This window comes from Bos indicus, chromosome 14 (assembly GCF_029378745.1).
Source record: "Bos indicus isolate NIAB-ARS_2022 breed Sahiwal x Tharparkar chromosome 14, NIAB-ARS_B.indTharparkar_mat_pri_1.0, whole genome shotgun sequence".
Classification (NCBI taxonomy): Eukaryota; Metazoa; Chordata; class Mammalia; order Artiodactyla; family Bovidae; genus Bos; species Bos indicus.
The window spans coordinates 1,756,956-1,777,512 of NC_091773.1; the positions used below are offsets into that span (position 1 = coordinate 1,756,956).

Consider the following 20,557-nt stretch of genomic DNA (forward strand, 5'->3'; position numbering starts at 1 on the left):
AGCGTCAGTCCACTCCACTCCCCGAGGTTTGATGGAACCCTGAGGGCCGTGTGGTCTCTGCCAGGGGAAGGGGTTGCTAACAATAAAGCAGCCATTATTTACCAGCCAAATGGGTTTATTCGGGAACAGCAAAGGATCGCAATTTGGGATTGGCAAAGAACGCAGCTCTGGTGAGCTATACGCACTGCACGTCTAGAAAACCAAAGACGAACCGCTTTTGCAGAGGAGAAGGGGAGAGGGGAGGGGCCGTTATGAACCAAACGTCCACTGGAGGAAACTGGGAGTTCACACCGAGGTGGCTTTTCATTGGCTGTGCTGCTGCCGGGCGGGGAGAAAATCTTCCTTCCTCCTGCTGGTCTGAGTCACCGCCCGCCAGAGAGGCGAGGTAGATGTCTTCCTGTCAGGACCTGCACTGACCTTGAAGACGACGTGCCGGGCGCAAGTGCTCCTACAGGAGCTGCCTGCCCCACCGCGACCCAGGCCGTCCAATTCAGTGACTTTCCCTTTGTTACTCTCACTGCTGGTGGTGAACCAGGCTCAGCTCCACACCCCACTGGTGCACAGCTTCTGGCAGCCACACTGCCTGCCACACTCCCACTTTGCCAGCAGGGGGTGCTGGAAGGAGCTGGACGCTGGAAGGTAGGAGCTTGCCTCTGACTTGGCTGTTCCTTCGCATTACATTTAACAGGATAACGGAGAGTGAAATTCCCCGGCCAGGCTCTGCCCAGGGTGTGCCAAAGTTTCCATGACGTGCTGCTGCAACAGAACCCAAGGGCACAGTCTCAGACAGGGAGCCTCTCTCATGCACCACTTCCTGGAGGCCTTGGCCCCTGCTCTGGTTGATGAGCTTCCTGGCCCACCTCCAGGGCCCCCATTCCGTGACTCAGCCCCAACCTGCAGGGAGGGAGTGCCAGGCTGTCCTGGGTGTGCCGCACAGGATGCTAGCTGCTGGGACACCCCTGTTTATCCAGTTTATCACCCTCCCGCTCCTGGAAAATACCAGCTGCCCACGCTCAGGGGCCCAGGCGTCCTAGCACCCTGGCTCCTTGCTGCCCAGACCAGCTGGAACTGGAGCACCTGCCCACCCAGAATGGGGGGACCCAGAGGGAATGATCTCATCCTGCAGCTCGCTCTGTCTCACCTTGGAAGGAGGCATCTGGGACAGTCCTGTCCACGTGGACACTCAGAGAACCCCGCCCCAAGACAGGGGTCCTTAGGGATAGGTATGGAGAAGCTGAAATTGTCCTTGCTGCGGGAAAACAGAAGGCTGCAGTGCTGGGAGCAGGGGCCAGGCTCTGTGAGAAGGAAGGGAGGGAGGAGGCGAGACTGGTCAGGGCGGGTGCCAGAGTCACTCAGGACACATGGCTTTCTGCTCAGGACACTCCAGGACCCACCAGCCTGAACTCTCCACTGACTGCTTAAGCCCTTTGTGAGGTACCTGGTGCCCCTGAGCAAGCCAGCCTTCCTCTCCTTTCCCAGCACTCTGCTCATGAGCCCTAAGACGAGAAGAGTTTCCATTCTTTGTGGCCAGGACTAAGGCTCAGCGTGTGACCAGGGTCAGGGCTCAGTATGGGACCAGGGTCAGGGCTCAGAGTGTGACCAGGGTCAGGGCTCAGAGTGTGTGAACAGGGTCAGGGCTCAGAGCATGTGACCAGGGTCAGGGCTCAGAGCGTGTGACCAGGGTCAGGGCTCAGAGCATGTGACCAGGGTCAGGGCTCAGAGCGTGTGACCAGGGTCAGGGCTCAGACTGGGACCAGGGTCAGGGCCCAGAGTGGGACCAGGGTCAGGGCTCAGAGTGGGACCAGGGTCAGGGCTCAGAGTGTGTGAACAGGGTCAGAGCTCAGAGCGTGTGACCAGGGTCAGGGCTCAGAGCGTGTGACCAGGGTCAGGGCTCAGACTGGGACCAGGGTCAGGGCCCAGAGTGGGACCAGGGTCAGGGCTCAGGAGACTCCTTGCTGGAATAGACATAGGAACACCCTCTTCCCAACCTCTGAACTCTGGGGGGTCCGAATCCCACCTGGGACCTCACTGCCCCTTGCCCAGCACGGGGTGGGAGGTTGGGTAGGAAGCAGGGAAGGGGCAGGAGCAGGCCTCAGCCCCCTGTTTATGGGGAGGCCCTGGGCTTTGTCCCTGGGCCAAGGTCTTTTCCCAGAGGTGGGATCAAGCTCCTCTGGGCAGTGTCCAGCCTCGGGCCTCACTGTCACCTTAGCCTCCTCGCCTGCCCCACAGGTGTGCGGGGCAGGATGCTCCAAGACTCCTCTCAGCTGCTCTGGGGAGAGGAGGGCAGTGCCAGCCTGAGGAGGCCTTATGTCAACTGGCCTGTGCTGAGAGTCTAAGCCTTAACAGGAGAGCACCCAGCTTGTAGAAGAGTGAATTTTAGATGCCTTCTGGGTAGACTCTCCCCCTACCCCAGCCCCTGGGTGAACAGGTGCTTGGACACACTTCTCTGCCCACACCCGGGCCAGGCAGCCTCTGCCCTCCTGCTCTCTTTGTGGGGAGGAGAGGACCCCCTCCCTGGAAGAGGTCTCTACAGGTAGCTGACCCTCTCAGACCCCCACCCCACAGGACTGCAGAGGCTTTGCTGCAGAAGAGAGTCTGTGCTTTTCCATGCCGACCTACTAGGGGAAAGGAGCTCTCACAGGTCCCCAGGAATACCAACCTCAGCTTGAGGAGCGCTGTGCCCGCTGGCTGAGACCCCTCTGACCTTGCCTGTCGGAGGGTTTTGGGAGTCCGCCTCCCTTGCCTATTGCTCTGCCCTGGCTCCTCCTCCTCAGAGCACCCCCTCCCCACCCTACTTCAAAATGCAGCCCACCCTGGAATCTGTTCCAGGCTATGCACACGGCTGCCCTGTGTGTGCCCCGAATGACTGATCTCTGATTGTGGCTCTCCCAGTTCCCCACCCCCAGCCCCTCGTCCTTGCACCCCCAGACCCAAGCCTGGCACTGAGCAGTAGTCAGCAACACCTGAACAAGTGGCTGTTAGCCACCTGCAGCAGTGGGGCTGGGGCTCCAGGTGCTGTCTGCCTCCCACAGCTTCTCTGCTGCGTGCACAGACCCAAGGCCGTGTCTGGCCTCCGCCTTCTGGACCCTAAGCTGGGTCTTTGGCTGGCTCACTGCTCCAAATAGAACTCTCCAGTCTGGGCCCCATCTTGCACTTCCCAACCACATGCTCCTCCAAGAAGATCAAAGAACTTGCTCAGGCTTGGGCTGAGTGCTCAGGCAGAATCTGGAAAGGCACCCAGGCTTCAGAGTCCAGTCTGTCTGTCAGGACAGCTCCAGGCAAGACTGGGCTTCAGGTCAGGGAAGCCATGGGCTGCAGCGCAAGGCCTGGCCATTGCCATGGCTCATGGCCACAGGAGGTCACCAAGCTAGGAGGGAAAATGGAGTGGGAGGAGTGGATGGAGTGGACGCCAGGATTGCTCAGCCAGTGTCTCCCACAGTCTTAGGGGAAGTGAGGAGAGCTCTGGTTCCTTACCCACCCTCATCTTTTGGGGCCTGGGACAAATGGGAGCCCACACACCATAGAGCCCAAAACATGAATGTTTTAAAAGAAGCATTAGAAAAGCTAAAATATCATTGACAAATGTACCATCAAAACAAACTGGACAGGGACTTCCCCGGTGGTCCAGTGGTTAAGACTCTGCGCTTCCAACACAGTGGGCACAGGTTCTATCCTCGGTCAGGGAACTAAGATCCCATGGGTTACGTGTGCAAAGAAAGAAAAGAAACGACAGTCTAGTGTGAATTTAGGTTCCAGGTTCCTTGGCTGCACAGAGAGAGCCTGGCCCCAGCTGGAGCCCTGACCCATCCTGCCCTGCAGGGGCCCAACATGCATGCGTGTGGCCCCCAGCCCAGACATCTCCACCTCCCACCCCACCGACAGCTGCCCTGTGCTCAGCAGCTCAGCCCATTCTCTGCAGGAGGATGGAGACTGGGAAAGGCCACAGGCTCCAGGTGGGCACCTTGAGGCCACAGGCAGGGCAGCGGGGTCTGAGGGCGCTCTAGACAACACACTTCTCCCGGGGAGGGGAAGCTGGGGAGAGGGCCATGGGCACTGGCAGGTCTGGGTGAGGGAGGGCCAGGAGGTGAGTGGGGGTCCACTCTGGGGGCTGACGCGGGGGCAGAGTTACTCAAAGCAGACGGCGCTGACTCTGGGCAGACAGACCCAGTCGGAGCTGCATCCAGAAGGGTGGCTGTGGTCACTGGGGAGGGGACTGCAGGGGAGAGAGGCTGGTGGCCCCCGGAGCGGGTGGAGTGAGACATCAGGAGATGTGAGCGCCCTCCACCAGATGCCAAGCGCGGGCCGCCCACTGTGAGCAGGCTGCACCCCCCAGGGCACCCTGGTCACCCACTTTCCCACAAGCCTGGCCTGGAAGCCTGATGGGCAGTGTCACAGCTCCCAACAGGGTGTCAGGTGCCCCCTGGCTCTGCTCGCCTCTGGTTAGTTGGCCCCCAGACCAGCAGCACTAGCTCCTCAAGGATCTTGCTAGGAATGCGGGCTCGGGTTCCGCCCAGGTCTCCTAATCACAGCAGCATTTAGCAGAGCTCCAGGTGGTCCAAAGCCAGCTTGAAGCCTGTGATGCCTCAGTTTCTCCATTAAAATGAGTCTGGAGCCTCCCTGCTTGCCCTGGCTCAGGGGAGAAGCATGGGAGAGATGGCTATGCCTACTTGGAAGAGCTCTGGGGGACTGTGTCCCCCAAACCCCAGAAAGGACCCTGTCCCTAAGACTCCCAGAGCGGGTTGTCACCACAGACACCATGCCTGCGCCTCCTGCTTTCTTCCCGGCTCAACCTGGGCCTTGTGATGATGGCAGAGACAGGGAGATGGATGGTTCCGAACAGAAAGAGGGGAACGGAGGCACAGGGGACCTTCTGAGAGCCCCTGGGGACCGTGGGGGCAGGGCAAAGGGAAGCCCAGGCGGCGTGAGTCAGGCTGGGCTGGCTGGCCCAAGCTCATCTCCAGCTAAATTACTAGGTCTGCTCTGGCCGGGAAGCCAGCCATATAAAGGCGCCCGCTGCTGGCTCTTCCTCAGTTCTAGCTGGCAGATACCCCACAATGAGGCCACTCCTGGTGCTTCTGCTTCTGGCCACGCTGTGCACTGACCTGGGTAAGGGATGCTGACCTGGGTGGGCGGCGCCGGGCAGGGCTGGCTCCAGTCTGAGGGTCTGTGGCGTCAGCCTGGTGTGAGGCTTTAGAGAGTGGGGGGAGAGGCCATTGAGGCTGCTCCCTGACCAGCCAGACACAGAGACCTTGGTACCCTTTGGGGCATGGTTTCTGGAACATCTGCCTCCTGTGGATGCAAAAGACTGCAGCGAGCAGTCTGAGGCTGCAGAGCTCTGGGCCAGGCAAGGGGACCCGGGTTCCAGCCAGGGGGACCAAGTGTTCTGTTTCCCTGGGATTTCTGGGAGGTGGGACTCCAGTGCTAAACCAGGAAAAGAAACTGGTCACCCCTCTTCAGCCCCGGCTCTGCCCCTACCTGATGACCTGGCTTTATGACACTGAACATCAGTGCCTGCAGCTTTTGAGGTCACCGGAAATGGGGCCTGGGGAGGGGTGATACAGCCTGTGATTATTAAGTGAATAATTATCACCCAGGGGTAATTAGCCCCAACACTTCCCCTCACCCCCAGCTTGGCTGGGGGGCGGGTGTGGAGGTGGTGCTGTCTGGGGAAGGCCAAGGGGTGAGCTTCCCCTCACCCCCAGCTTGGCTGGGGGGTGGGTGTGGAGGTGGTGCTGTCTGGGGAAGGCCAAGGGGTGAGCGGGTGTGTAGGGTGGCAGCAAGGGGGTGCTGCAGTTGGAAGGGGGCTCCTTGGGGATCAGCCCCAGGTTGGGAGGCCTGGAAAGACAGATGGACATTTGTGCAAGGACGTGAGGCTGGTTCGGTGGCCCAGGCAGTGTGCAAGTTCACTTCTCAAAAGAGAGCCTGGTGCAGAGGTGGAAGTGGGAGTGGAGAGCCGGTGCTGGGAGGCCCAGTTCAGCGGTGGGAATCAAGGAGGGGAGGGTGACCTCTGGTCTTGGGTTTCCTGGGAGCATTAACCCATTAAGGCTCAGCACAGCTCAAGCTTATGGGGACTACCTGGACCCTGTGGGGGAAACCGAGGCACCTCAGAGTGTCCCCTGCCCACCAGCACCCAGGACTTGGTTGCACATGGGGGACTAGGAATGGCTGGGGCTCACTCTCAGGCAGAGAGGCCTCTTCTTGGGGAGTTCCAGAACACTGACCTGGGAAGGATGGCCTCGAGCCTCGGGCTCTGAGGGTCTGAGCTTGGCCTTCCTGCTTGCCCACGGCACAGCCCCCAGCACCCCGACTCTCCATGTAGAGGGGAGAGTTTTGACATCAGTCGATCCGTGTGTGCAAGGACACCCCCATAGGGCACCCCTCCCAGAAAACCCCCAGGGACCCGCACAGATCCCCCTGCCCAAAACCCTGGCAGAGAGGTGCCCTCTCCTGCAGCACAGCCCCCACACCGCAGTAAGGGGCTTCCGGAGGTCCCACCTGCCCACTTGTCTGTCACAGCTCCGGGGCCCTCCCAGCCTGGTCCCCGTCGGCCTGGCTTCTGCCATGCTGTACCTTCTGCCCGAGAGCTCTTTCCCTGGATGACAAATAAAAATCCGTTCATCTGTCCGGCCCAGCTCCGGGGCCACCCAGTCCAGAAAGCCTTCCCAGACGGCCCCTCCCTCTATGAAGACCACAGTCCTTCTCGGCCAGGTGCCCACAGCGTGTCCAGTGCATGCCCCACTCCAGCCCACTCCGGGTTACACGCTGTCCCTTCGTCGGCCACACTTGCATGGCCTGTGGGGTCTCCAGGCTGGGAGCCTTGTCCCCATCTCCGTGTCTGTGGGACTTGAAGCCAGGCGCTCAGCACTCTGGGGCTGGCCGGGACAGGACTTTTGCTGCAGACGCCCCGTCCACCCGCCTGTTAGTCAGCAACCCGTAGCACTGCTGTGTGCAGAATCTCAGAGCCTCGGTCCTCCGGTCCAGGCAGCAGTCCTGGGCCAGGCGAGGACACTGTGGCCGAGAGGAACAGGGGCCAAGAAGGAGCACTCTGATCGCTTCTGTCCTGGGGGCTGCCTGCAGGCCCTGCCCACCATCTCCACCCACACTCCTGCTGCCAGACTGGCACTTGCAGGGGGCCTGTGGGGCACAACTGTCCCGAAGCAGAGCCCGAACTCACAGCTCATCTCAGGGGACCAGGGACACCTCCAGAGCAGGAGGAGGAGAAGGAGGTGCCCAGCCCAGGCCCAGGCCCCCAGGGTCCCTGCCTGCCATGGCTGCCCGAGGCCTGGCCCAGACTGACCGGGAACACCCCCAGAGCAGGAGGAGGGAGAGGAGGCACCAGCCCAGCCCCAGGCCCCCAGGGAGCCCCCCCCACCCGTGGCTGCCCGAGCCCCCAGCCCAGACTGACCACGGGCCTGTGCTTCCTTCCCTCCCAGCCCGGGCCCTGCAGTGCGAGCCTCTGGTGGAGTGTGCCCCGCCCGACAAGTACTGTGTGATTACTCGGGCCGGTGAGTACCCACACCGGCCCCACCTCCTGCACGTGGGCCTCTCGGCCCAGCCCGGACCCCGGGGACACCATGTCCTCCTGCAGGAACCCAGCAGTGGGGCCCACCCAGGGCTGTAGGGGAAGGGACGGACCCATCCTTCTTTGTAGACTTCATGTGTCCATGCAAGGGCTGGTTAAGAGAAACTCCTTCAGCAACCCAACAACATTGTCACCCTGAGATCCCAGTGCCGGCTTCCTGGTTTGAGTGAGTCCCTGCATGGCGGGAGATCGGAGTTTGATCCCTGGTTTGGGAAGATCCCCTGGAGAAGGAAATGGCAACCCAATCCAGTATTCTTGCCTGGAGAATCCCATGGACAGAGGAGCCTGGCGGGCTAAGGTCCATGGGGTCACCAAGAGCCGGACACGACTGAATGACTAAGAACAAACCAATGTAAAGTATTTGGGAGGGAGGGAGCAGGCAGCCCATGGATTCACCAAGACAGGGACAGGGGGCTGGAGGGGACGTCTGCACAGCCTGGCCTTGGTCGGCAGCTCAGCCAGTGTGCCTTTCCCGGGCTGCCTGCCTTGCACCGTGGGCTGCAGGACCCGTGACCCCTGACCTGGGCACCCTGCACTGTGCTCGGGCCCCCCGCCTGCCTGCCCAGCCACACCGGGACCCTGCCTTCCCCAGGGCAGGCCCACGCCTTCCTCTTACCTCCTGGGATTCCTCCTCAGGTCTGAGCTGCCACGGGCCGGGTGGTGCCAATGACAGGCAGGGTCAGGGTGCAGGTGGGGCCCCAGGAGGTCACATGGCAGGAGTCTGCTCAGTGGGAATGCCTGGCCTGGATGGGTGGCAGAGATTGGGTAAAGATCTGAAATGAAGGGGGCCCTTCAGAGAGAAGAGATGTGAGGGGCAGGGGCAGACGTGGGCACTGCGTGAGGGCCCAGAGATGCGGGCTGGGCATCTGGGTCCGATTCTGGGAGGGAAGGAGGCACCCTCTCCCCTTGCAAGTGTGTGCTTAGTCGCTCAGTCATATCCAACTCTGTGACCCCATGGACTGCAGCCAGCCAGGCTCGTCTGTCCATGGGATTCTCCTGGCAGGAATATTGGAGTAGTCTGCCATTTCCTCCTTGCAGGTAGCTGCTGCCACTGAGGTCATGTCTGCAGAGGCCCCGCAGAGTCCCCCAGGCTCCCCACATGAAGCAGGGCATCCAGGCAGCCTCACAGGGGTCACCCTCTGGGCCATCGCCCCTTGTCAGTCCCAATGACACAGAGGCCCTTGCAGCCAGGACACATGACAGGGTCATAGGGTCTGGCCCAGAGCCCCAGTGAGTGCACAGCAGGGCTGGGACCCATGCTGGGGTCTATCTCCCCCAACCCAGCTGGCCATCAGCCATGTTCAGCCCAGAGACACCGTGCAGGAGCAGGGCACCCCTCTGATGCCTCTTGGAGCCTCCCCTTCTGTCAGGCAGAGAAAGACCTCACCCAGAGGCATGAGTATGTCCCTGTCTCGGGACTAGGGGACGAACCCTGCTCCCAGCAGAGCCCCGGCTGCCAGGGCCGCAGCTGCAAGCTACTCCCCCTCCAAATCACCTGGCCGGTGGCCCTGAGTACCCACTAGGTGCCCCTGCCTCTGGCCCTGGTGTGAGGCAGGGACCACAAGATTGCTGGCTTCAAGGGGCTTGCTAGGGAGAGGTGGCCAGGACATAGTGAGCCTTGAAGTGAGAAGGAATAAGGGGGGTGGACGCTGCTTCTTCCCAGCAGGCCCAGGATGCCCCCTGGTGCTCCCTTCGCCCCAAGAACCTCAGCTCTCTCACCCTGGATAGGACTAGACACCCTGAAGGTGCACAGTTCCATCCCGGGGTCAGGGGCTTCCCTTAGACACCCCAGGTCTGCTGTCTCTGCCTTCACCCCACTTCCCACCTGCCCCTCACCATCCCTCTGTCTGTCCATCCCCCTGTCTGGCCAGGCCACACTCCCTGAGTATCCCTTCCGGAGCCAGCAGTCAGACTCAGCCCAACCTGAGTCAGGGGTTCCCCGGACTGAGAAGTAGGGACGGAGCAGTGAGACCCCACCCGAGGGGGTGGTGCAGGGGAGCCTGGAGCAGCAAGTGGGGGGACAAGGACCCTCTGGCCGGGTCAGGCCTGGGCGGTGGTGGGATGGTCACTGCTCTGTGCTCCCTGTGTCACCCAGCGTGCCTCCAGGAGGTTGTGAGTCCTCCCCAAGCCTCAGTCTTCTCATCTGACCATGAGGACGGCAGCTGGGCAACCCTGGGAGTTGGGGTGGTTTCTGGGCCTCCACTGCTGTGGATCTGCTGAGGAGGGGCCTGAGACCGTGGCCCCGCAGAGGTCCTCGCTGCAAAGAGCCAGCCCCTACTGGGCGCCAGGCCAGAGTATTAGTCATCTTCTCAGTCAGTCCGCTGACAGCCCCGCCTAATACACCATTCCTCAAGCCAGGAAGCTAGAGCTCAGAGCCTTCAGGGGAGGACGTGGCCACACTGGGAGGTGTCTTCTCGGTTGTAACTCAGAAATGGGTTAGCCAGTTACCAAACAGTACTCAGGTCCGCTCAACCGACACGCAGCAAAGCCAGTCTGCTCACACCAGGTGGTGATGAAGGGAAGTTAGCATTTATTACAGGATCTAGCAAGGAGAATGGACAGCTCGTGCTCAAAAGCCCCAAACTTCCCGAAGGCCAATTTTAAAGGCAACATTAGGGACGAGGGTGGAAGGTGCGTGGTCATGGGTTGGTGGAGAAGTTTTAACTGCGGGATTTTCTGGAATTTTGACCATCTGGTTTCAAGCCATCTGGAGTCCAGTGCTTCTGGTCAGTGTAGTCATCATCCCCCACTGGCTGTGGACAAGCATCAGAGTGTCATCCGTGGCCCTTCCAGAGGAGCCAGCCACCCTGGCTCTGTCGTCCTGATCATTAGCTGCTCGAGTTTGCTCTTTGGAGTTTGAGGAGGGCCAAACAAGAAGCAAGGACACCAATGGGCTTGTATCCAGGAGACCCCCAAGTTCCTACTGGTTTCACCAAGACCGCTCCTGTTATGTTCTGCCCACAGAAACACAGCTCCTTACCCAAATAACTCAGCAGAGCTGCAATTAATCGTTGAATTAACTGAATCCACTGCTGGGGTACAGATAAAGAAACACCCCATCCAGTGTGCAGCCCTGGGCGCCCCCCGCATCCAGGGGCTTCCTGGGGAGGGACAGCTGCCCATCTGGGCAAGCTGGTCTTTGCTCGATGCCCCTCAGAGGGTCACACTGGCCTATGACCCTCCTGGTCAGGGCACAACTTTGACCCTCCGGGAGCAGGCGTTTCTGTCCTCCTTGGCCAAGGCCTTGGCCTTAGAAAGCGAGAGCCTTCCTGGCACCGGTGGCTCTGATGACAGCACCCTAAACATGGCACCCAGCCACGCCAGCCGAAAGCCGATGCTTATTCAGCTTGCTCTCAGTGCTCCTCACAGATGAACCCATCTAGCCCTGAACAATTGCACAGTTGGTTCTCTGATTATCCACACTCTCCAGACGAGGAAATCTCCAGCCTCTGGGCCGACTGTGAACGGGAGTCCCCTTCGGGCGGGCTCACAGTTTCCAGCGCGTTGTGCATTAAGAGAAGTGACTCACGCTGACCTAGCACCACTGGGCTCTGAGCTGCCAGCACCATCATCTCAGGAGCCCCGCTCAGCATCCCCCCCAGGGCAGGTGCAGAAACTGAGCCAGTGTCCATGGAGGAAGGCATCTTGCCAAAATGCCTTGCTCACTCCCCGGGGCCCCAGCTCACCCTGTCTCCCTGCACGAGGGATGTGAAGCTCTGAAGGCAAATGTGCAGGCTGCCCCGTGTCCTCTAGCCCCCACCCACCTTTTCTAGGGCTTGCCAGCCCCACAAACAGACCAGTGAACACAGGGCCTGGCCTTCCCTCTGGAGCCTGAAACCCAGAGCAGAGAAGCGCCCCGACGTCTGTCAGACGTCCCAGGCAGGGCGTGGGAGCCACTGTCAGTCCCTGGCCCTGGGCATCCTGGAGGAGCCGGTGTGAGTGGGAGACACACAAACTCACACTGGAGAGCCCGGAGCCCGGAGCCAGCTGTGCCTGCAGTGCCTGGGGCCCCAGCGGCAGGCCCTCCCAGACGGCCGGCTGGGTGGTGGAGCAGGCACCCACGGGCCCTTGCCCCTCTCTCCACAGCCAGCCCCAGTGGCGTCCTGGTCATGAAGTCCTGCGCCCCGACCTGCCCCAACAGCACCGTGACCTCGGACGGCCTGGCCCTCTCTGTCTCCTGCTGCCGGGACAGCCAGTGCGTTAGCAGCGCAGCCACAGGCCTGCCAGGCGGCCCAGGCGCCCTGTGGGTCACCACTGTGGCCAGCCTGCTGTGGGCTCTGCTCCGGGCGGCCTGCTGAGCCCAGTCTCACCCGAGCCCTCGCAGCCTGTGTGGGGTCTGTCTACAGCACTTGTCTCCCCGTCTCTCTTCCCTGCCTCCCCCAGGCCCCACCAGCCCCCTCCCAAGAGCAGTTCTCCCCGCCACAGGGAACCATCAGCTTGGACACACCTTCAACTCAGCCTTCTCCTGGGTTCCGGGGGTCCCCTGACCATCCAGCAGTGGGAAGGGCGCCTGGATTCTCCCCAGCCCCCTCCAGCCCACTTGAGGGGCTCCCCCTGGGGACCCCCTCTCCCTCAGGCCCTGCCTCTCAGGGTCCCCTGTGCTCCACGGCGACCCCCGCTCTGGTCGTTCCTGTGCAGGCGAAGGCAGACTTGAGAGCAGGGCTTTGCACGCGCCCCTCCGGCCATTCATGCCCCATGCGGACGCTCGCTCACCCGTCCACCTGTTCGTTGCTCAGCTGGAGCACCCATGCCTCACAGACCCAGGGGACATCTTCAGGGCCAGTGGGCCTGCCTCCTCGGGCTCTCACGCTGGGGCTCGGGGTGCTGAAGTCCAGGGGTGGGATGGGGTTTCTGGAAAGTCATCAGCACCCCTGCCAGCCCCTGCCAGGTTGGCTGACCACTGCGGGGATGGACCTATCTCCCCAGGGGCTTTCCCCCAGGATGTCAAGAGAGAAGGAATAAAGCTGCAAGGCTGCTCTCAGCTCAGTCTGAGATGTTGAGTCTGGGGCGGGGGGCGGCTCCCGTCCTTCATCTTGGGGAACCCCGTGCCTTGAAGGCGGGTGGTGGACACTCTGTAAGTGTGGGGGAACTTCAGCGCACATGCTCAGGTGGGGAAGAAGCACTTCTGCTCCTCAAAGAGCAGGGTGTCCCCAAGCCCTCTGGCCAGGGTGGCAGAAACACACTCTCAACAAACCCCGAGTTGGGGGGCTGACATGGCAGCCCGTGGGGTGCCCGTCTGAGCCTCAGCCTCCCCCAGCGCAGGTGGTCAGCTCTGCGCCCCTCTCCCCTGCCCACCCTACCTCCCTGATTGGGGAACATCAGGCGCCCAGAGCTCTGGGGCTCCTTCCAGGCCCCAAGGTCTCCAGTTCTCCCGATGGTCTGCTCCCCAGCCCCTCTGCCCAGGGCCTCTGGGAGCCCTCTTCCTGCCCCAAAGGGAGGAAGGCCCTTCTCTGGCCCCAGGGCCTTTGTCCACAGCCACTGCAGGGCCGCTGTGCCTGTCACAGGGCAGTGGTGGCCATTCTGTCACAGCAGTCCCAGGACGTGTGGGACAGCAGAGGTTCAGGCCAGTGGCGGGGTGTAGGGGGCCTGCCCTCTCATGGGGCTTCCTCCTGCCGTTGCATCTTGGGCCGTGTGGAGGACAAGACAGGCTGCGGGCGCCCTGCCTTGAACCAAGGTGGTCAGGGTTCCCTCGGGGCCCGTCCCAGCCTCCGGCGCAAGCTGCCTGCACAGGCCAGGCTGGAGACCCAGGAGGAGGTGGCCCTGCAGGGTGGCCATCCCCGCAGCAAAGTTGGAGCTCAGGGCTGGGCCACTCCGCCCAGCCTGAGAAGCTTGGGGTTTCTCTTCTTAAGGAAAGTGGAAATTTCCTTCCTTGATTCTCCTGTCAGACCAACCTTCCCTCTGGGGCAGGCCCCACCCCTACAAGTCCCAGCGGAAAACCACGATGGACGCCACCCCACGACTCGTGTCCGCCTCCTCTGTGTTCGGCAGAGGGGGTGGGGCGAGGCGACTGTTTGCGGATGAAGTCGTTCACTTGTCCTCAGATCTCAGAGCTTTCTGGACCGCCCCCAACCGCCCATCCCACCCTATGCCTGCTCCTGGGGGCCAAGTGGTGCACCGAAGCCTGAGTCCTCTCTGAGTTCTCCCCAACCCTGTCCACAGCTGCCCGCCCCCGCCCCCCACCGTGTCTCAAGTCCGCAGACCCCCGGAGAGTGCCTCCCGCATGGCAGGACCCCACACTGACACACACGGGAGCCACGGCCCACAGACCGACAGGCCGAGCTGGGCCCGTGGTTTCCCACCGGGGCTGAAGGGCTCAGAGGCGAGGCTGTGGTGGCCATCCTGACTGCGGGAAGGCAGCAGGGTGGCAGGTGCAAAAACCTGGAGGGGGGCAGGACTGACCCCCGGCAGGCGGCCGAAGAGCGGGCAGCAGACGCCCCCACAGGACAGGCTCTGGACAGCGGGGTGGGGGGCCGGTTCTCACCCTCGAGCCCCTGCTCCTGCTGCTGGCTTAGGGAGCGGCATTTTGGGTGGCGTGGGGGTGGGGCTGCGGCCTGTTATTCCTGATGTCCCTAAGGGAGAGCCACGGTGGGAGGGCAGGCACCAGCTCAGAGAGACCACTGGCCAGCGGGGGTCCTGGAGCCCTGAGCCCTGCATGTGTCCTGGGGTTTACTTTCAGAGCTGCCTTCTCTGGCCTGGGCACAGCCCTGGGGCTCCAGGGCCCCCCACAAGTCACGTTCTCCCCTACTCCCCAGGGGGCTGCCCCTGCTCCCCTCTTACGTAACATCACCAAGTTAAGATGACACAAACCCCTTGATCCGCTAAGCTCTTGTGACTGAACTCCTGACAGGCCCAGGTGGGGACCCACCTCCCTGCCCAAGGGCCTGTCCCCACACCCAGAGCAGGCTGCAACAACACGCACACCCCTGGACTAGGCTGGTGCCAGCACCGGGCCCCCAAGGCCCCAAGCAAAGCAGAGAGCAGCTGGGTTGGGCGGGTCCAGGTTTCTCGCTCAGCAGCAGACATCAGGTCTCCTCCACTCGGGTCACGTGAGGACAGCGTGCCATTAGTTCCCAGGCCGCGCGGCTGCCGCAGGGGCCACGCTGCTGTTCCCCATCATCCCGGACCCAGGAACCTTGTCGGTAAAATGCAGGATCTGAAGAGAGGCTGTCCACGTGTGAAATCTGGGTCTCAATGACAGGCGGAAGCCCTCTCACCGCAACACACGCTTGGGAAAACAGTAGTCCCCATTCCACAGTTTCATCAGCTGTTTCCACAGAACCTGTAAGAAAATTCTAGGTCGTCCTGGCTGTGTTTCACTGGGGTTTAAAGAGTCGCATCTCCAAATAAGGGGCCATTTCTTGTTCCCAAGGGGCAAGGGACAGAGAGACGAGGGTGGAGGGTTGTCCTGGAAAGGAATTTATATAACGCTCTGGATAAAAGGTATGAGTGCCAAAGATGGACAGACCAGCAGGGCCCATGATTTTCATTAATATTTATTACAGTCTTAAGGGTTATAGTCAACGATGTCCTCCCAAAGCCTCCTCCTCCCCTGTTTCACGTATCAGTTCTGTTCAGTTGCTCAACTGTGTCCGACTTGGCGACCCCATAGACTGCAGCAATCTTAAGTAAAAAGGGAGTATCTGCGTTTCAGGTGTTGCAAATCCCAGAGCTGCCCACCAACTACCCACAGACCTAAGGCTCTTAGAGCCCCATCAGGTCTCACTCCATGGCCTTTGAGAATGACTAGACGTGTACATAATTAAGAAAGGGAAGAGGACTGAGGACATAGAGAGACATCATTGTAACTATCTCCTAGAGCACACGTGAGTGGTATGAGTGGCTGGGTAGATGGATGGACAGATGGACAGATGGACGCATAGATGAATAAATGGGTACATTGAGAGGTGGATGAGAGAGTGTGTGTGTTAGTCACTCAGTAGTGTCCAACTCTTTGCAACCTCATGGACTGTAGGCCACCAGGTGCCTCTGTTCATGGAATTCTCCAGGCAAGAATACTGGAGTGGGTGGCCATTCCCTTTTCCAGGGGACCTTCCAAACCTAGGGCTCGAACCCAGGTCTTTGGCACTGCACGCACATTCTTTACCATCTAAGTCACCAGGGAAGTCCTGGATGAGTAGATGGATGGACAGACAGACAGAGTAATGGATGGATGGAAGAAAGATGAATGCATAGTTAGACGGGGAGATGGAAACATGGACGGATGGATTGACGGATGGATAGATGGACGGAAGATGGAAGAATGCCTGGATAAAAGGATAGGCGGCTACACGGATGGAGAGGCAGATGAGTGAATAGATGGTGGGGAGGATGGATGGATGGGTAATGGATGGGTGGGTGGATCCATGGATAGATGGATGGATGAATGCGTGATGGGTGCATGGGCAGGTGGGTAGGTGTTAGGAGCAAGTGATGGCAGTGAGCGAGGGAGGAAGGGGAGAAGGGCTCCATGTTCACTACCTTAGAACCTCTACCCAGGCCTTCAAGAAGGACACGGCTCACACCTGAGGGCTTCACCCTCATCACCCAGATCCCCAAGCTCCGGTGTCCTCTCAGGGATGCAGCCAGAGGAGCTGACAGTCAGGGCCCATGCAGGGCTCCATGGAGAGGTGCCCAGGGCTTGTGCTAGGTGCTGGTGTGGGCAGGGGTCCTGCAAGGGCTCTCCCAGGAGAGTTTGTCTCTCTTGGCCCTCAGAAAGCTAAGGCTCCTGTCTGGCCATTCCTGGCAACAGGCTGCGCCCCAAGGCAGGGAAGGGCTTCCCATATGGCTACTCCTTGGATTTCCCATCTAGCAGAGCAGGAAAGAAGGGCCCTGCAGGTAGGTGAGGCCAGCACAGTGGGGCAGAGCCAGCCTGGAGCCCCATCCCCCAGCCTGGCCCGAGGACAGTAAGGGCATCTGGGAGCCTCACTCAGAGTTGGAGGAGTGCCCCTGGAGAAGGGCAGCTGGTGGCCCCGGGATCGGGCTAGGACGGGGGGTGGGGGCCCACCTCAGGCCCTGGGAAGTAGCTGGCCCATGGCCTTGGGTGACAAGGTGATTCTCCTTGACTAGGAGGGAGGAGCAGGGGGGCCTGGGCGGGGGAAGAGCCCCAGCCAGGGGGCCAGGCCCGCTCTGCTCCCACGCCTCTGTGCGTCACTGAGGGGCCCGAAAGTGTGGGCAGGTGTGGGACTTACAGGAACAGAGCAGGTCAGAGACGCCGTGTCATCGGAGGCCTGACTCACAGGGAAGTCATGGCTCTCCAGCTGCGGAGGAAGGAAGACAGAAACGGAGCCTGATCCCCAGGCCGCGCACGGCCTCTGAGCCAGGCCCTGGCTCCCTTGCCGGCGTGTCCTTGCCCCACTCCACCCTGGGGGAGCTCCCCAGGCCCCTGGCCTCTGCGGCATCACGCCCACGTGCGGCACACACAGAGATCGCAGGTGCACCCCTACACCTCCCCAGCGAGTCGGGGGCCCCAGAGGCCTGTCTCTCCTGTTTTGGTCTCTACTTCACCCTCTGTGCCTGGCCTGTGCCGAGTCCTAAAGCTCGGTTGAAGGAATGAAGGAGAGGGTGAACTGGGCACCTTGAGGTGGAGGGAAGTCTAAGGGTACAGCTGGGTGATGCTGCCCCTGTAGTGGCCTGCAGCTGAAGAAGCCTGTCCCGGCACCGGGTTTTAGGGGGTCCAGACTGGGTCTGACTCGCCCACCCTGGTGCCCACCCTCAGCCCAGGATGGGCCTGGGGGCCTTCCCAGAGCTACACTTCCAGGAGGCCTGGGTTGGCCACTGTGCTGCGCTGAGCCGGGCCCTTCCCTCTCTGGGCCACCCTCCTGCTCTGTGGTCCTGATCGCCAGGAGGTCTGGGCCCAGTCCTGTCCCGTGCCCAGGCTGAGACTGGGGAGGAGGGCAAGGAGGCAGGGAGCAGGCAGGGGCAGGGCTTGTCTTGGCTTCCTGGCCTGCTGAGTCCAGGGAACAAGCAGAGCAGGGGGGCGGGGGAGGGGTGGTTCCCCTTCAAGGCCTCTCCTGGCTATCATGCCTGCTGGTACCATCAGGCCAGGGACCCAGGCTGACGGGAGGGCTGGGGCTCAGAAAGCCGCAGGAGGAAGGGAAGGAAGGGCTACTGATGGTAGAGAGAAGTGCCAAGTTCTGCCCACTCCCAGGTGACCTGGTGCCAGCCCCGTCCTCTCTGGCCCCTCATTTCTTTACCAGTGAAAGAGGATGAAAGACCAACTTCAGGGCTCCTCTCTCCCCTGAATCCTGCCTCCAAGACTGTAGTGGCCAGGTCACTGCCTACAGGAAGCCCTCCCTGACTGCACTGTCCCGGTAACTCCCAGTCCTCTGAGAGCTCTTGTCATCGGGATCACCCACTTTCTCCCACAAGTAAAGGGTATCTGGCCTTGATGTTTCTGCTAGGAAGCCCCCAGGAGAGGCGAGAGCCCTGTCCAGGGCAAAGGCCTCCTCCCCACAGAGCAGGGTCCAACGCCACCTCTGCCTCCAGTGAGCAGCCCTGCCACCAGGGCACACAGCCACCGCCCCGGAGGTGGGCACAGGGTACAGGGACCCCAGCCCCACGTGCGGGGATCCCACTGCCCAGCGGCCTCATGCGCAGACTTCCACTCCTAGCCTCGACTGTGCGGCAGCACGGGGCTGACAGGAAATCCAATCCCCTAAACTTGTTTTCCCAGCAGTGTCTGTGCCCCCGGGCCCACGTGAGTCACCGGCCCCTCCTGCGTTCCCCAGCCCTGCCAGTCTCCGCCCTGTCACTGCGCCCACTTCCCAGGCCTCCTGGGCCCCCTCCCTCCCGCTCCTGCCTCCTGCCTGTGGGGAGGCCCCAGAGCCCGGGGTGACTTTCTCTCTCTGGATCAGGGCATGAGAGCCCCACGTTGCCCCCCTTCTCAGTCCGGACCCCCAAACAAGCCCTGGGATCAGCCCTCAGGACAAGCAGCCTTCTCGGGCTCAGCAGGCTGAGTGGGGCTGCCTCATGGGCTCTGGTGCCCCCCTCCTGTGCCCCGGGGTCCCGAAAGGCACCGGAACACTCCCTCCACCTTCAGGCGGGCTCTGCAGGCCCCGTGCGGGCAGGCAGTGCCTGCTTGGGCCCCCAGCTCTGTGCAGTCCGCTGCAGTCTGACTCGGCCCCACCATGGCAGGGAAGAGCAGAGGCCAGCTCAGCCGTCTGCTCGCCGGGGGCCTCGGGGAGGAGAGGCCTGAGCCGGTGCCTCAGGGAGCCTTGGGCAGGCCCTGCCCCCAGACCTTCAGGGGCGTGTCCATCGGCAGGCCCATCGGCAGGCTTGCTGCTGGCAAGTGCCCAGGGCTGACCTTCGTCAGTGCTCCAGCCCCACCCGCGGTCCTCACGGCCTGCCTCTGTGCGTCTCACCCACACCACCCAGCAGGCTCTCCAGGAACAACAAAGAAGTGGTGGGGTCCCAAGACCAGCAAGGGATTCCCTGGTGGCTCAGACGGTAAAGAGTCTGCCTGCAATGCGGGAGACCTGAATTCGATCCCTGGTTTGGGAAGAGCCCCTGGAGGAGGGCACGGCAACCCACTCCAGTATTCTTGCCTGGAGAAGCCCATGGACAGAGGAACCTGGCAGGCTACAGTCCATGGGGTGGCAAAAGAGTCAGACGTGATGGAGCGACTTCACTTGTACTTTCAAGGCCAGCAAGTGGACAGAGAAACCTGTGAGCAGAGGGGCAGGGGGGCAGGAACCTCTCGTGAGAGGCCCGAGTCCCTCCTGTGAACACTGCAAGAGTGGGATGGTGGTGGGGATCTGCTCGGCACCCCCAGGCAAACCCTGCACCAGATGGGCCCCTGGGCCTGGCCGGGAAGAGCACATTGCCTCTCAGGACCAAAGCAGACACAGACAGCACCCGTCACAATGAGGGCCTGACTCTTCCCTCCACACCGCCCCCTCCCCAGCAGCCCGGCCCTTGCCCCTCCTCTGCCACTCCAGGTCCCACTGGATCACATGCCCCCCCCCAACTGTGGTGCCCACCTCTCTGCAAGCACATCCAGCATCCACAGCCCTGCCCTGAGGGCTTCTCCGTCCCCCTTTCACCCAGGTCCAGACAACTTAGTGAACGCTTTGCTTCCAGGTTGAGAAACAAGGACATCACAGTCAAGAGCCATTCCAGCCATCCAGGGCAACCAGGAAGGAGAAGGATACCTGCCATCCGGCAGCCACCGGGCTGCAGCCGCTCCCCCGCAGTGAGCACTGAAGACACTGTGATAGCACTGAAGATACCCAGGTCGCTGAGGTGCATATGGAAGGAATGACCTCAGCGAGCCCAGACTGCTGCATCTTCCCATACAGAGGAAAACCTGAAAATGCTTAACTCGAGATAACCGGTTTTCTTTAACTCACAAGAAATACTTCGGATGTTCAGACTACACGCCTTGTGTTACAAACTCCTATATAAGCTGACTCCTCTCTGCCCTGCTCCTTGGAGCAGTTCTCTCAGGGTCAGTTGAGGTGCTGCCCTCCAGGCCTGAAGTCCCAAACATTCCCACCAAATAAAACGTGTGTGTGTGTGTGTGTGTTAGTTGCTTAGTCATGTCCGACTCTTTGCAACCCCATAGACTATAGCCCACCAGGCTCTCAACTATCAGGTTGTGACTGTTTTTTAAGTCGACGCTGGGGTCTTTTTCTCAGGAGACCTGGTGGTTGACCTAGCAACCCTGAGCCCCTGGAGCCCAAGAATCTAGGGCCTCCTCCCACCCCGGCCCGAACATGGCACTGGGCACCCCCAGGGCACCTGCACAGACCTGGGATTCTGTGACCCTATCTGAGGGTGGGGGTCGGAGACAGCGACCAGAGCTGGGCAGAGGGTGAGAGCAGAGTGAGCTGAAGACCCAGCTGACACCTCTGTCTACAGCCTGACGAGGGGGAGGGGGCGGGAGGTGGAGAGGGACAGACAGCCCTGCAGCTGGCAGGCAGGGGTGTGCTGGGCTGGAGGGTGTGGGCCAGGCAGGGTGGGGCAGGTCCCCGCCCC

General features: G+C 61.3%; 1 long non-coding RNA gene across 1 annotated transcript; it reads left to right on the plus strand.

Moving 5' to 3' along the window:
* The first annotated feature begins 7,432 nt into the window (after positions 1–7,432).
* LOC109568390 (uncharacterized) lies at positions 7,433–12,563 on the plus strand. Its single transcript, XR_011570457.1, has 2 exons — positions 7,433–7,505; positions 11,669–12,563. It is a non-coding gene; the product is annotated as an uncharacterized lncRNA (long non-coding RNA).
* Positions 12,564–20,557: the final 7,994 nt, after the last annotated feature.